Source organism: Rhinoraja longicauda, chromosome 5, assembly GCF_053455715.1.
Source record: "Rhinoraja longicauda isolate Sanriku21f chromosome 5, sRhiLon1.1, whole genome shotgun sequence".
In the NCBI taxonomy this organism is placed as follows: Eukaryota; Metazoa; Chordata; class Chondrichthyes; order Rajiformes; family Arhynchobatidae; genus Rhinoraja; species Rhinoraja longicauda.
The window spans coordinates 39907864-39922205 of record NC_135957.1 but is presented as its reverse complement, the minus strand read 5'-3'; the positions used below and the strand labels follow the sequence as shown (position 1 = coordinate 39922205).

Sequence of the window (14342 nt, the reverse complement as noted above, 5' to 3'; positions counted from 1 at the left end):
AGCTCAGCCCAGTCTGGGCAGCAACCAACACCCGGCCAGGGGCAGGCACTTCACACAATGCAATCCATTAAAAAAATAACCCAAATCATCAAGAACTAATGGGCTCGGGGCGCGAAAGCGTCACCATTTATTGCAACACGTTGGCATTTAATTCCTCAGCAAAATATCAGTAACTGTAAAAAAAAAACTAACCGTAGTCGGCAGGATTCGAACCTGCGCGGGGAGACCCCAATGGATTTCTAGTCCATCGCCTTAACCACTCGGCCACGACTACTTGAAGAAAACACTTGCCATTGACACTTCTTCCGCTGGCTCTGCAGTGTCAGATAATATTTTGTTTCATTTTTTTCAGAATTAATTGTATCTCTTTCTCACAGCTCCCCAACATAATTATGGATTAGGACATTGCAGGCAGAACTGCTCTCGATTGTACTTCAGATCAACTCAGCTTTGTCTCAATTGTGCATTCGATTAACTTCAAGACTTCCTGGTTTGATCCTATTACAATACTAGTTCTCCTTTAACGCGATAATGCCTTAGGGAACCTCGTGTTGTAAAGTCAGTGGGGGAAAGAAGGTTAAGGTCGAATTGCAGATTCCCAGTAACAAAGTTACTTTTCCCGTAATATGTTCAACACCAAAGGCCTTTTCAATTACAATACATTTGTTTTTGTTACTGCAAGCTAAAAATACAAAAGGCTGTATACTACCTACCGTGCACAAGTGTCAATAGAAACGACTGCTTGTCAATTGTGTAAGCGGCAGTCAACGTTGTTTAGAGATTATGGTGTTTGATGACTGTAGGGTGGGGAGGAGCAGTTTAGATGGAAACTTTTTTTAAATTTCCTCTACACTGTTTAAATAGAAAACATCTTTATTTTTCTGAAGAAAGTCCCGACCCAAAACAACACCATATTTTCCAGGGATGCTACCTGACCCACTGACTTACTCCAGCATTTGTATTTTTCCTTGGTAAATCAGCATCTGCAAATCCGTTTCTAGTTTTTTTCTGTTTGTCAATTTCTAAAATAACCTTTTAGTAATTCTCTAGTTCCTGATCAAAATCCCACTACACCCAATTCAGCCCAGTACAAACGGTGTTCCCTAATTCATCATTTACCTTGTTTATAATTCGTGTTATGGAAACACCAATTAGCGTAAAATGACTCGCATTTCTTTTAGAACCCCAGATCGACACAGTATTAATTAGCTTTGCGTTTGTTTTTTCAAACGTCAGTTTTTCATTTTCCAATTAAATCATCCCTATAATTGAATAAAATCGTTTTAGCTTCCCAATAAGTGTTAGCTTTATCAGCACAATAAAATACACTTAAGCAGCATAATAATTCAATTCAAACCTAGAAAACACATACTAGCAAAAGCTGCATGTGATTTAATCATGTAATTTCTGAGCATAATCAAATAACTGTTAACTTAAACAAACCCTAAAAACACTGGAAGCACTGAGCAGGTGACCTCGCATCTCTTGAAAAAAAGAGTTAACATTACTTGGTATTTGAAACTTTGGAATTCCAGCAATTTGCCTCAGCACATATTTGAAATGCAGGTTTCCTTGAAATGGCATGATTTGTCATCCATCTAAATTTATTTCAGCTGTTTTGAGGGAAGTGTATTTGTTCTGCACTTTTACTCTGCCTTCCTCCCCATATCACACCACATGGTGATGAGTCAAGGAAGCACTGAGTTTTATTTCCAAAGGCACAGATTTCAAAATCAATGATGTGTTGTCAAACATAGATGACTCTAAATTAATTAGCTACATAAGATAAAAGAATTAAAAATATAGAAGCTATGGTAGAAGAACAAAAAAGATTTACAAAGGTTGTGATGAAACGAAGAATGTGTTTCATTGATCGATAATGATTTAGAATAGACAGCTTGACTTAAAATTCTGAATGGGTTAAAAATTATAGATGTAGAGAGAATGCCACCACGCAGCAGAATCCAAAGTGATGGGCCACATAATCAAACTGATGAATCCATTGGGAATTAAGAAAAAAATCTTCAATCAAAATGTGGTCAGAATTTGAAACACAATTTTCAAATGGGAATGTAAGCAAGTATGTGAGAGGAGAGGAAAGGGAATATAAAGGTAATTTGAAATGCTGGGAAGAGGTAGAAAGAAGGGAAGGAAACCTCAGTGGAGTATGAAAACAAGCATAAAACAGCTGTGAATCTTTGGAATTCTCTACCCTTGGGTGGCCTAGAGGCTGCATTATTGAATATATTCAAGACCAAGGAAGTCAAATAATTTGTCAATAGGAGGGTGAGGGATTTTGGAGATAGACAGGAGATTGAAACTGGAGCAGAGGTCAGATCAGCCATGATCTTACTGGTTGGTGGAACAGGCTCAAGAGACCACATACCTGTTATTGTGCCTGCTTCTGATTTAGTTATGTAGGCGGAATAGTTCTGCGTTGTATGTTTAATGTAATTCTTAGGTATAACATTTTGACTTTAATATTCTTCTTATGTGACACAAAAGGAGGGCCTTTGGCCCTCTCAATGCAGGCCAGCTCTTCATCTTCTTTATTTCCCTTTTGCCCTCCCTTTGACCACATATTCTTTGTGGTTAAAGAATTCTAGCTATTCCCATTTGAGTCCTGGTGCAGAATTTCGATCCTAAATATCAATAATTATTGTCTCTCCCCCATGGATGCTACTTGACCCATTGAGTTCCTACGACAGATTGTTTGTTCCTCCAGTTTCATTTCCTATCTGTTTCATTAATAATGTTAACACTTCAATGAAATAAATGTTAGCCTTTAACTTCCAGTGATGACAACCTTAATTTGTGTAATAATACATGTCTTATTTTTCTTGCTACAGAAGCAATAGAGCCAGGCAGCATTCATGTATAATATCTCACATCCTGTAATGCATACTACACAGGAGGTCTCTGAATCAAAGTCCTAGCTCTCTTACATTTACCCTTACCACCATCCATTTTATGATTCCTGACAGATTCTACTTAGATGATTTGGAGACTGATGAGATCTGTTAACACAAAACATTTCTCCACCAGGTGATGAAAGCAGGGTATAGTGGGCTGCATGGGGTGAACGTCCACAAACCTGTGTTAAATTCATTGTGAAGGAGAAGAACTGACAAACACAGGATTCAACTTGAAGTCAATATGGTTTTGGTAAATGTGCGAGGATTTGTCGTGTAATGTTTGTAATTATTCTTCAATCATCTCACCGCCCAGAAATGTAATCAAAAGGGATGTGCAATTCAGCTGACTAGCAGAACATCCTACTCACATGAATCCTAGATCTTTTCCCAATAGAGACATTGAGCTAGGAAACAGATGTAAAAGTGTTGTGCCAATGAGCAAAGTACTGCAGTGTCTTTTATCTCAAGCAACCTTTCATCACTCTTAGAGGAAAGTCATAACTCTAAATGTGCCTCATATCCTAGCCAATCTGCGAAGCCCAAAGCCAATATAAGGCAAAGTAACAGAGAGGAGAGTCTTCTGAGGCTTTACGGGATACGGACTTCCACTGCAAAGCATGGAAAGTACAAAGTGAGTGTGGATTAGTAAGAAAAACAGTAATTTAAAAATGCATGGAAATGCTTAAATACCTGTAGAAGAGTTGTAAATAAAACAAACTGGAATGAAAATATAAAATGAGAATCATATTTTACCAACAATGATAAAGATGTAGTCAAACCATCTATATGGGAAATACAAGTACGAAACAGAACAAGAAGTAATGCCTTAAACAGTAGTTAGGGACAACAAGCACAACTATGACAGAAAATAAAAACATATTTTTTTTAATAAAGAAAGGAACATAGAATTAATAAGAAATCCCATTTACAATTAAAAAGAGAAAGACTGAGTAATTGTGTTCCTCGTTTCAACGGTAAATATATAGCAGCAGCAGGACTAATAAAATCACAAGCATCACGAAAAGGAGTTAAAAATGCAAACAGCAGGAGGTAAGGCAGTAAAATAAGAAATAATAAGAGTAGAGTAAAAGTAAAATATTAACTTTAGGAACCAGGCAAAAGAATCAAGGAACCAAAGGAGTCACAAATAAAAGCCTAAGATGGGGAATGACAGCACAGAAATCAGAAACAGCAAATGTAAAGAACAATTAAAACCAGGAGCAAAATTGTAAAAAGAAAATGAGATTAGATCTAAAGAAATCATTATGTGGCATGAGTTTTAGAAGAATAGTGTGCCATGCTGTGGCATGGTAGAATTAGACTGAAATGCTGGATGGATTTCAGCTTGTTAGTGGAAGAATAGATTATCACAAATTAAGGAAAGGATTGAGCCTGGAGGAGAGGATATGATCAGAGCACAGGCTTCTGAACAGAATTCAGTGGAATTCTCTGCCACAGAAGGCAGTGGAGGCCCATTCACTCGATATTTTCAAGAGAGAGTTAGATATAGCTCTTAGGGCTAACAGAATCAAGGGATATGGGGAGAAAGCAGGAATGTGATACTGATTTTGGATGAACAGCCATGATCATATTGAAATGTGGTGCTGGCTCGAAGGGCCGAATGGCCTATTCCTGCACCTATTGCCAATGTTTCTATGTTTCTTCACCAAATCACTGAACAAAGAATGACATACTCATCACTGGAAGAGATTACTTTTCCAAGCATTAAGATTGGGGTGGCAGGGTGACGCAGTGGTACAGTTGCTGTCCTACAGCACCAGAAACCCGAGTTCAATCCTGACTATGGGTGCTGTCTGCATGGAGTTTGTACATTCTCTCCTGTGTAGGTTTTCTCTGGGAGCTTCCCCCCACACTACGAAGACATACAGATTTGTAGACTAATTGGCTTATTAAAGTTGTAAATTGTCCGTAGTGTGTGCAGGGTAGTGTTAGTGTGCGGGGATTGCTGGTCAGCACAGACACGATGGGCTGAATGTACCAAGGGATCTTGGGGTCCAAGTCCAGAGCTTCTTGAAAGTGTCAACAAGTACATAGATTGATAAAGAAGGCATATGGTATGCTGCCATCATTGTTCGGGGCATTGAGTATAAGAGACAGGAGGTCATGATGCAGCTTTATAAGACTTTTGTTAGGCTGCATTTGGAGTATTGCTTGTAGTTCTGGTAACCCCATTGCAGGAAGGATGGGAAGACTTTGGAAAAGATGCGAATGAGTTTCACCAGAATTATGTCTGGATTAGGGGGTATTACTTACGGGGAGACGTAACACCAGAGATTGCTGGGAGACCTGATAGAAGTATATAAAATTATGAGGAGCATTGACAGGGTAGACAGTCAGAACATTTTTCACAGGCTGGAAATATCAAATACTAGGGGGGATAGCTTTCAGGTGAGAGAGGCAAAATTTAAAGGAGATGTGTTGTGATTTTACACAATGGGTGGTGAGGCCTGGAACATAGTGATGGGGATGATGGAGGCCGAAATGATAGTTATATTTAAAAGACTTTTGGATAGGCACATGGATATGCGGGGAATGAGGGTTATGGATTGTTTGAAGGTAGATGAGAATTGGTCGTGGCATCATGTTTAGCATAGCTGTTGTGCGCTGAAGAGTTGTATTGTTCTATGTTCTATATTCTATTATTAATTTTCTTTCTGAAATATATATTTTAGCTCCTTTGTGGCATCTTTAGTATGGCTCATGTTCAGTCTGCTTCCAAGCATTATATTCTATTCAAATTTTCCTTCATACAACTCTGCTTTGCATATCTATTTTTAAACAGAAATTATACATTAAGTCCGCAAATTGCTTTCAACTGAATCCTGATCTGTACATCCAGGTAAACTGCTTTATTTCCCATCCAGGAGTTAAAGGAAAATTGTAGCAACAAGGTTCAATGGCTTGCAGAAAGTAAGTGAATCTGAGTTACTGCAAGTTTTCTCTTTGTACTGCTCCATTGAATTTGTGTATAATGCAATCTGGTTTAAATGGATGGCACGCTTCTAATTGTACCTTGGTACATGTAACAATAATAAACTAATACTGTACAACATAATACAGGGCAGGTTAAAATCAGCCTGAATAAATGTTCTTTTGACATGACTTTTTCAATAATATCAAAATCAAGACTACATAAAGGTGACAATAAAACTCGGAGCCACTCATAAATCTAGGAATCCTGGAAGATGCTCAGCAGTTTACTCAAAGAGTAATGAGGTGGCACAGTTGAGGCAAATGAGTTACATTTAGGGAAAGGCTAGGTTTGTATACAACAGACAAATGAGTAGCAGCTTACATTACTATACTGAAATAAAGTTTCTCTTACCACAGATGTTGCCTGAAATGTTGAATTTTCCCAGAATTTTCTGTTTTTCCTTCATATATCTGCACAGTTTGTTGACTTCTATTCACTCACCATCATTTGTAGAATTGAATGGTCCGTTTCTATGCTGTAAACATTGTTCTATTCTGTTTCAAATAGTGAAAGGCTTGGATAGAGTGGACGTGGAGAGGATGTTTCCACTAGTGGGAGAGTCTAGAACTACAGGTCATGGCCTCAGAATTAAGGGACATTCCTTTAGGAAGGAGATGAGGAGGGATTTCTTTAGTCAGAGGGTGGTGAATCTGAGGAATTAATTGTCATAAAAGGCTGTGGAGGCCAAGTCAATGGATATTTTTAAGGCAGAGATAGTGGATATTTTTAAGGCAGAGATAGATAGATTCTTGATTAGTATGGGTGTCAGCAGTTATGGGGAGAAGACAGGAGATTGGGGTTAGGAGGGAGAGATAGATCAGCCATGATTGAATTGTGTTGCAGGCTTGATGGGCCAAATGGCCTAATTTTACTCTTATCACTTATGACCTAATGATCTAATGACCTGTATCATAATTGCTATGGTCCAAGTATCCCAGGTTAATAATTCAGCTCAAATTGATTGCTGACACATATTCTGATGTACTGTACGAGAATTTGTATTGTATCTCTTCGTGACAAATTGTGTTTATCCTGTCATTTAGCACTCCGAGGCGTTGAAATCCACCTGGATTGCGATAATTGCAGCCACCCTTACCAACCCAAATAACTTCTCTCTACCTGATCACTGTATGCTGCTACTTTATGAGAGTCTGTTGACCAATGCATTATTTACTCGGTTCTATTTGTTGTATCCTCCTGCTGTTGCCAAAATCCATCTTTCCACAGCCGCTGTCTGTTTCTTTGTCAATTGTGCAATTTCACGACAAAACATTTTCAGCTCATTCTCTCCCTTGTCACGTGCAATCAACCCCTAATAGTAAAACAGTAACATTAATATCTCACTCAGTAACATTAATTTCTCAAGTATTTTATTCTAGATATCCCTCGTGTGGATATAAACTCATTTAAGCTACATCCTTTTGAATACATTTTGTTTACCTCGGCTCTCTGCTTTTTACTTTAAGTCATCTCCCAATTCCAATTATGTCTCTTTAAGAATATTGGATCAAAATTTGCCCATATTAACAGCTTATCCTCCACTGATGCTTTTTGACTGTAACACACAGTTACGAGCTTCCCTGGTGGCTTTTTGGCCACTTTGAAACATGCAAGAATATTCCAAAACTACGAAACAAAACTATACAAACTCATTAGGAAATATTTTAAGATATAAAAAAATATTAAAAATGAAAACATTTAAAATCATTCAAAAAACTCAAACAATTAATATAAGATTGTTAAGTACCAGCAACTTAATTCCTTTCAGCTACTCTCCTGCATGGAAATCAACAAAAACTTCCTGCAGAGATTGTTGTGGTGTTTCTGAAAATTGCCAATCTTGTGCACATTTCCAGGCATCTTAGTGCTCATCGCGATATTCAGCCGCTGATATTTGGCAGCATTTTTCTTGCCCAAGCACTCTGCTTGGCTGCTCTAAGGAATGTCAAACAAAATTCATCTGAAGAGAGATTTTCAATCTCAATGAACCCTCATTTGTGTGCTTTGATTGTTTTGCCTGCAGTACTTGTGCTCGTGGTCATTTCCTGGCTGTTGGACTATTCCAGGTTACTGCTGCTGATCTCTGCCATCTGGCGATTTGCTGCACAGATAAGTAATCAAAGTACAGATTCTAGGGGAAAAGAAGACTTCGTCTACTTTCTCCACACCCCACTAGAGCAGGCAGAACAGGCATTAGCCTACATCACAGGCATCACTGTTACTTCCTGAGCAGCTTTCGTGACCTCTCAGAGACCAGTGGTGCCCAGCAATAGCTCTGGAGGTTTGTTATGTATTTCCACCATACACAACGAATGTGACCCATATAGTCACCATTCTTCACCACATGATCTGGGTCTTTTGTCAGCCTTCCCTTATTGCTTTGTTCATTGCAGTATCCATCCATTAGCAAATATAATAATAAATATAATAATATAATAAGAGAATGTTGTCTCTTCTTTGGTACGTTCATTTAAGAGCAGCCTTCAGAACGTACAACACTTCAACAGGGAATGATGCTACACTGAAATTGACATGGAACAAACCCCCTCTTGATTCTTTTTATTGGTGAACACTTGTTGGATTTAAAAAAATGATATGTAAGTCAAGGTTGAAAGAATTATGTAAACTATACATATGTTGTATTTCTGTTTTACAGTCAGGTAGTCGTGGCCGAGTGGTTAAGGCGATGGACTAGAAATCCATTGGGGTCTCCCCGCGCAGGTTCGAATCCTGCCGACTACGGTTAGTTTTTGGGCGGCCACAACACTTGTCTGTCCCGTCACCTGCGTGGGTTTCCTCACTCCAAACACGTACAGGCATGTAGGTTAATTGGCTTGGTAGATGTAAAAATTGGCGTTATATTGTTAAGTAAAAAATGTGTTAATGTGCGGGGGTCGCTGGTCGGCGCGGACCCGGTGGGGGTCTTTCCGTGCTGTTTATCTCTAGAATCAGGGAATGCTGCAGAACGGAGGCAAAATATCAATACATTTTTAACCATCATGTCATAACTGCTAATGTAATCAATACATACTACTGGAAGAATTCAATAGGTTGAGGAGCACCTGTGGAGCACATGAATGGGGAATGTTTCAGGTCAAGACTCTGCATCGGACTGCAGCATCTGCTGCCTCCTGTATGTCCAATGCAGTCAGTTTGCTCTTTAGGGAGCTTGTGAATAGAGACGAGCCCCACAAAACCTCTACGCTCACTACATTGGGGAGATAAAGTGGGTGGGATTCATGGCAAAAGTAATTCTTCACATTCTCAGATATCTGGAGGAAGAATGTGATAATAACAGGGTGTGATTGTCAGTGTTGCAGTGTTTTTTTTTTTTGTTTAGGTGCCGGAGCTGTCACTGGTGCCGGAGCGGCCGCTGTTAAATTCCCCGCTGTTTATTTTGGGTTTTATTTTACAGAGGTGCCGGAGCGGCGCTCCGATGTGCTCCGACAGCCCAGCACCTCTGGTGATTGTAGCTTCAGCAAAGTTACACAGCTAGAACAGATGGAAACAGTACTTTTGTGAGCACGGGCATCAGTGCTTTGCTTTACTGATAACAAGAACTGTCATTATCAACTTTCTTTTCCAGTATTTCACACTATCTATATCCAAATGTGACTATTAAAGTGCCATCACAACCATGTGCACAGCAGAGATAATAACAGATGCGACAAAACATGAACAAGGTGGGAACACTTAACAAAAAAAGACTTCTATCCTCTATTATCTGGAGAATGAGTAACAAAATAGACAAGTTGGAACATTTCATTCTAAAATATAAGCACCATCAGAAAAATCGAGATAAAGTTTGTCATGCTTGGGAGTTAAATATTATAGAAACTTGCACATCCAGATGAATAGGGAAAGAGCTCAAGGAGTATTGATAGACACAACTATAACATTTGAACGATGGCTTTAAAATTGGGTGTTCACTGACAGAAACACTCCAGAAAGAATCAGAGAATTGCAACAGTTTCAAAGCTTTACTGGCAGTTGTCTGCAGATCTGTTAACAGTAGTGACAAAGTGTGGAAGCATGAGTATGGATATCGGAAAAGCATACAGTGAAAAATGTATAACGTAAATTTTAATTTTCATATAGATTGAGACGGCTAAAAAGTTCAGGGATTGAAAGTACTGTAATGGATTTCTAGAATGTATTCAGGACAGATATTCAGGACAGATTTCTGGAACAATTACCAATAAATTTTGTGATTTACTTCATACAATAGACTGTTATCGCAATACTAATCACTGATAGAGGAGAGATACGCCCAGCATGGTTCCTAGATCTTCTTTGTGAATGAATGAATGAATGAATGAATGAACGAATGAATGATACTTTATGGTCACATGTGATGAGTCACAGTGGTGTTTGCTGTGCCTGCACTAATGTGCGTGGGTACACACGGTGATGTTCAACAGTACACCACTCACATTTGGATGCCAGATGTGCATTCACATCTCACGGTTGTAATGTTGGCCAGAGTTCACACTGTTCTTGCAAAAGCTGTACCGGCAATGAGGCTGTTGCGCATCTCCTTAGAAAGTGCATATTTGGCACTAAGGTCTGAGACAGACGTATTTATTGGACAGATGTTTGGCACCGTTGTATGTGTCTCAGTCTGTTGAGACAAGTATCAACTGCTTCTGGGAAACTATGAACGCAGCGGAAGATGTCCTCTGGCCTGCTCAATACTCACTGGCGTTCTAGTGCATGGTGATATCTGTGACCAAGTGCAAGAATATGGCCTGTTCCTGGAACTGCGTTTTGAAGGATGCACTCTGAGTGCAGGCACTGCAAGAGCTCTCTCAGAAAGGACTACAGTTTAGGTCCTTCTGTCATTACACACTAAGTAGTTGGGTTCCGTATTAGAACCCCATAAACGTTCAATTTGCAAATGTAAATGGATGCTGACTAATGATGTGCAAATGTTAAATAATGGGAATAACATGTTACAAAATTATATGTTACATGCTACACATTGTTACTGTATATGTTTTTATGTTACAAATATATTCCATGTTATACACATTTCATTATTTTAATAAAATATATTTTGAAATTAAAGAAAAGTTTGCTTTGCTTTCTTTCTGCTGGTATTAATTGGGACCATGAACCTGATACCAGTCCCCCATCATCTGATTTTAAGCCCAATACAAATCCTCCAGCAACTGACAACAATCCAATACCCCACCTCTCAACATCCTTGTCCCTGCTCCTTCTCTTACCCTTCGCTAGTAAGAAGTTACTCTGTTAGTTTATCACTCAGTAGGCCTCCTGCTTAAGTAGTCCTTTAGGGGCAGAAAATATAGCTGTTTCTTTATGACTGCCAAGCAATAACCACATCTGCTAAGAGTTTTATATTTCAGATACTTTTTTTCTTAATATCCTGGGAGTGATAAAATGCTTTCATGTAATCTTTCAACCATTTTGAAAGAATTAGTTGATGTTTAATTTAAATAATTTTATTTTATGAATACATAAATTGTTTGTGAGGCTTTATTAACATCTTTGCCTGATTAGTGGCATCTTGCACTGAAACTCAAAGATTAACCAACGGCTGCAGAGAAACATAAAGGCTTTTCTGAGGTTATCCCCGATCTTTTACTATTTGAACGGTTGGGAGAATCGATGAAGACATTTCAACCATTAAAGCTAATTTTCAAGCAAAAGGCTTAAAATATGGCTGTTTAATATACAAATTAGTGCTCAAAGCACAGAGCTACATCGAAGCCCTTCGGAGAGAGTAGAAGAGAATGGATACTGTGCTAGATTCAAGCATGGGGAAGAGGAGATGCCAGGACCAAAACATGGGCATGATAAAGGAACACTTGTAAAACATGGACTGGGGCGAAGAAGGTGGAAATATATCGTATAATTGGAGGAACTTTAAAAACATTGGGCACGATGATCAGAGGTACAAACAATAATGATTGAGTCAAAAGAAGAAGCAAATAATAAATAAATAAAAATTAGAAAGCACCAAATGTGGATGCAGACACATGGATCTGAGGAAACTATTCCAGGTGGCTGGGGCTTGAGGTGTGTCCAGGAAATTTAAATTGCTGTCTTTCAGCAGAAGAGTTGAGAATGAAGTTCACTGTCTACTGCATCTTTAGGCTTTAGAGACACAGCGCAGAAACAGGCCCTTCTGCCCATCGAGTCCACGCCGACCATTGATCACCCGTTCACACTGGCTCTATCTTAACCCACTTCCACATCCTACACACAAGGAGCAATTTACAGAACCCAATTAACCTACAGACCTGCACATCTTTGAGATGTGGGAGGAAAGCGAATCCCCTGGAGAAAACTCACAAGGTCACAGGGAGAATGTACAAACTCCACACAGACAGCACCCATAGTCAGTATCAAACTCATGTCTCTGGCATTGTGAGGCAGCAACCCTACTACATATTAACTACAATGAGAGGTCGGACAAACTTGAATTGTGTTCTCTGGAACGGAGGCTGAGGGGTGAGCTGATAGGAGTAAATAAAATGATGGGAGACATGGATAGGGTAGTCAGTCAGGACATTATTCCCAGGGTAGGAATGTCCCTCCTTTATTATGGCCTGGATCAGTTCTTCCCTCACTCCATGACTCTGTTCATTGTGTATGTTGTGACTGAGTGTGTGATGGGAGGGAAATAAACAATGTAAAATGTAAACCTTAAATGGAAATGTCAACGTCTAAAGGGTATAGCTTTAAGGTCAGAGGGAGAGAATTTAAAGGAGATGTGCGGGGCGAGTTTCTTTACACAGAGGATGGTGGGTATCTGAAACACACTGCCAGGGTGGTGGAGGCAGATACAATAATGATTTTTAAGAGGTTTTTAGATGGGCACATGCATACGCAGGGAATGGAGAGATATGCATCATTTGTGGGCAGATGTGATTAATTTATCTTGCCATCATGCTTGGGACAGGCATTTCGGGCCAAAGGTCCAGTTCCTGTTCTGTATTTATCTCTGTTCTATGTTACTACGTTCTATGCAACCACAAAGCTGGACATGGAGAGCAATGCTTGCAGACCTGTCCTCATTGATGGGTTGGCAGTGGAGAGAGTCAACGATATCAAGTTCCTGGGCATACACATCTCTGAAGGTGTGTCCTGAACCCAGCAGATTGATTCAATCATTAAGAAAACCCATCAGCACTTCTACTTCCTTAGAAGATTGAGGAGATTCAGAGAATATTGAAGAATACTCTCTTGAACTGCAGGTGAATGGTGGAGAACATACTGACTGTTGCATCATGACCTGGTTCAGCAACATGAATGCCAAGGAATGAAGGAAATTACAGAGAGTGGCGAACACTGCCCAGTCCATTACTGGCACTGCCCTCCCCACCATCGAAGGGTAGGGCAGTGCCTCTAAAAGGTAACTTATACTATCAAAGACCCACATCATCCTAGCTGTGCCATCATTTTGCCCCTACTATTGGAGCAAAAGTATAGGAGTCTAAAACTCATGACCACCAAGGTTAAGAATAGTTTCTTCTCCACAACCATTAGGCTCTTCAATATTACACAACACCAATCTCAACTATGAACTTCTATGGACAATCTTTGGCTAGGGAAGCCAAGTTTTGTATACACTAATATTGTGGTTATTAATTTATTGCATTTTTTGTTTATTAAATATTATCTTGTGTATTGTGTTTTTACAGGCCTGTTATGCTGTTGCAAATAAGAATTTCATTGTTACATTGTCAGTATATATGACAATTGTTTGCAAATGTGACAATTAAACACTTTTGACCCTTGACTCTTGACTGTTAAGGGGCTCTCATCTTAATGCAGCTCTTCTTCCCTTCCAGGCTGTTATGGCAGATACATGCAACAACATACTGCTGCTGGTATCAAATCATCATTGAGCACTGGTTGTTGAAACAATCTATGTTCTGTCAGTCTGAAGGAAGATGCTTAGGAGTCAAAATACTGGGGCCACAGAACCCACTTAGAATTGTGCTATGAGATTTATTGTATCTAATTTAACCACCAAAACAGACAGGCAATGCTGTAATGGTTAATTTCAAGCACAGCAGTTCACAATACATTATTGCTTAATGTCAACCAAATCTTGTGCTCAATTCGTTGGCATTTCAACATTTGCTGAGGAAATGGAACAGAAACGGAACAGAAAGGTCAAAATCCAGATAAGCTGATAGTAATGGAGGAAGAGAAGCCTTATTATCTCATTTATATGCCTATCATTCCAGGCAAAAAGAACTGACACACGAAATAGAAGATTCACTGCATATATAGGTAATTTAAAAATATTTAATAACAGTAGAAGCAAACATGATCCAGATCACTGCTTGGTCTCACTTGTTTCCCAGCTTCACTTCCTTCCTTAGCTATAAACTTCTTCTGCTACAATGACATATCCTTTGAGAATTATTTTTTAAATCGTCAGAACATAACTGCTG

At 39.2% G+C, this 14342-nt stretch overlaps 2 non-coding genes across 2 annotated transcripts; one reads left to right on the top strand and one right to left on the bottom strand.

Moving 5' to 3' along the window:
- Positions 1-192: 192 nt before the first annotated feature.
- trnas-aga (transfer RNA serine (anticodon AGA)) lies at positions 193-274 on the bottom strand. The gene has a single exon. It is a non-coding gene; the product is annotated as a tRNA-Ser (tRNA).
- An 8296-nt stretch (positions 275-8570) lies between these two features.
- Positions 8571-8652, top strand: trnas-aga (transfer RNA serine (anticodon AGA)). The gene has a single exon. It is a non-coding gene; the product is annotated as a tRNA-Ser (tRNA).
- Positions 8653-14342: the final 5690 nt, after the last annotated feature.